The sequence below is a fragment of the Trichoderma virens genome, assembly GCF_000170995.1.
Source record: "Trichoderma virens Gv29-8 chromosome Unknown TRIVIscaffold_71, whole genome shotgun sequence".
Lineage (NCBI taxonomy): Eukaryota > Fungi > Ascomycota > Sordariomycetes > Hypocreales > Hypocreaceae > Trichoderma > Trichoderma virens.
Genome location: NW_014013678.1, coordinates 222,501 through 225,000, shown reverse-complemented (window position 1 = coordinate 225,000; position 2,500 = coordinate 222,501). Strand labels below are relative to the sequence as shown.

General features: G+C 52.0%; 1 annotated feature.

The window, feature by feature from the left end:
* Positions 1 to 2,356: 2,356 nt before the first annotated feature.
* Positions 2,357 to 2,500: part of a sequence feature (Protein overlapping with rRNA (TRIVIDRAFT_152580, EHK21459.1) was converted to a misc_feature.) that runs on past the window's edge.

Here is a 2,500-nt window from a genome sequence, read left to right as displayed (position 1 = left end):
AGTGACAATAAATACTGATACAGGGCTCTTTTGGGTCTTGTAATCGGAATGAGTACAATTTAAATCCCTTAACGAGGAACAATTGGAGGGCAAGTCTGGTGCCAGCAGCCGCGGTAATTCCAGCTCCAATAGCGTATATTAAAGTTGTTGTGGTTAAAAAGCTCGTAGTTGAACCTTGGGCCTGGCTGGCCGGTCCGCCTCACCGCGTGCACTGGTCCGGCCGGGCCTTTCCCTCTGCGGAACCCCATGCCCTTCACTGGGTGTGGCGGGGAAACAGGACTTTTACTTTGAAAAAATTAGAGTGCTCAAGGCAGGCCTATGCTCGAATACATTAGCATGGAATAATAGAATAGGACGTGTGGTTCTATTTTGTTGGTTTCTAGGACCGCCGTAATGATTAATAGGGACAGTCGGGGGCATCAGTATTCAATTGTCAGAGGTGAAATTCTTGGATTTATTGAAGACTAACTACTGCGAAAGCATTTGCCAAGGATGTTTTCATTAATCAGGAACGAAAGTTAGGGGATCGAAGACGATCAGATACCGTCGTAGTCTTAACCATAAACTATGCCGACTAGGGATCGGACGATGTTACATTTTTGACGCGTTCGGCACCTTACGAGAAATCAAAGTGCTTGGGCTCCAGGGGGAGTATGGTCGCAAGGCTGAAACTTAAAGAAATTGACGGAAGGGCACCACCAGGGGTGGAGCCTGCGGCTTAATTTGACTCAACACGGGGAAACTCACCAGGTCCAGACACAATGAGGATTGACAGATTGAGAGCTCTTTCTTGATTTTGTGGGTGGTGGTGCATGGCCGTTCTTAGTTGGTGGAGTGATTTGTCTGCTTAATTGCGATAACGAACGAGACCTTAACCTGCTAAATAGCCCGTATTGCTTTGGCAGTACGCTGGCTTCTTAGAGGGACTATCGGCTCAAGCCGATGGAAGTTTGAGGCAATAACAGGTCTGTGATGCCCTTAGATGTTCTGGGCCGCACGCGCGCTACACTGACGGAGCCAGCGAGTACTCCCTTGGCCGGAAGGCCTGGGTAATCTTGTTAAACTCCGTCGTGCTGGGGATAGAGCATTGCAATTATTGCTCTTCAACGAGGAATCCCTAGTAAGCGCAAGTCATCAGCTTGCGTTGATTACGTCCCTGCCCTTTGTACACACCGCCCGTCGCTACTACCGATTGAATGGCTCAGTGAGGCGTCCGGACTGGCCCAGAGAGGTGGGCAACTACCACTCAGGGCCGGAAAGCTCTCCAAACTCGGTCATTTAGAGGAAGTAAAAGTCGTAACAAGGTCTCCGTTGGTGAACCAGCGGAGGGATCATTACCGAGTTTACAACTCCCAAACCCAATGTGAACGTTACCAAACTGTTGCCTCGGCGGGATCTCTGCCCCGGGTGCGTCGCAGCCCCGGACCAAGGCGCCCGCCGGAGGACCAACCAAAACTCTTATTGTATACCCCCTCGCGGGTTTTTTACTATCTGAGCCATCTCGGCGCCCCTCGTGGGCGTTTCGAAAATGAATCAAAACTTTCAACAACGGATCTCTTGGTTCTGGCATCGATGAAGAACGCAGCGAAATGCGATAAGTAATGTGAATTGCAGAATTCAGTGAATCATCGAATCTTTGAACGCACATTGCGCCCGCCAGTATTCTGGCGGGCATGCCTGTCCGAGCGTCATTTCAACCCTCGAACCCCTCCGGGGGGTCGGCGTTGGGGATCGGCCCTTTACGGGGCCGGCCCCGAAATACAGTGGCGGTCTCGCCGCAGCCTCTCCTGCGCAGTAGTTTGCACACTCGCATCGGGAGCGCGGCGCGTCCACAGCCGTTAAACACCCCAAACTTCTGAAATGTTGACCTCGGATCAGGTAGGAATACCCGCTGAACTTAAGCATATCAATAAGCGGAGGAAAAGAAACCAACAGGGATTGCCCCAGTAACGGCGAGTGAAGCGGCAACAGCTCAAATTTGAAATCTGGCCCCTCGGGGTCCGAGTTGTAATTTGTAGAGGATGCTTTTGGTGAGGTGCCGCCCGAGTTCCCTGGAACGGGACGCCACAGAGGGTGAGAGCCCCGTCTGGCTGGCCACCGAGCCTCTGTAAAGCTCCTTCGACGAGTCGAGTAGTTTGGGAATGCTGCTCAAAATGGGAGGTATATGTCTTCTAAAGCTAAATATTGGCCAGAGACCGATAGCGCACAAGTAGAGTGATCGAAAGATGAAAAGCACCTTGAAAAGAGGGTTAAATAGTACGTGAAATTGTTGAAAGGGAAGCGCTTGTGACCAGACTTGGGCGCGGCGGATCATCCGGGGTTCTCTCCGGTGCACTTCGCCGCGTCTAGGCCAGCATCAGTTCGTCGCGGGGGAAAAAGGCTTCGGGAACGTGGCTCCTCCGGGAGTGTTATAGCCCGTTGCATAATACCCTGCGGTGGACTGAGGACCGCGCATCTGCAAGGATGCTGGCGTAATGGTCACCAGCGACCCGTCTTGAAA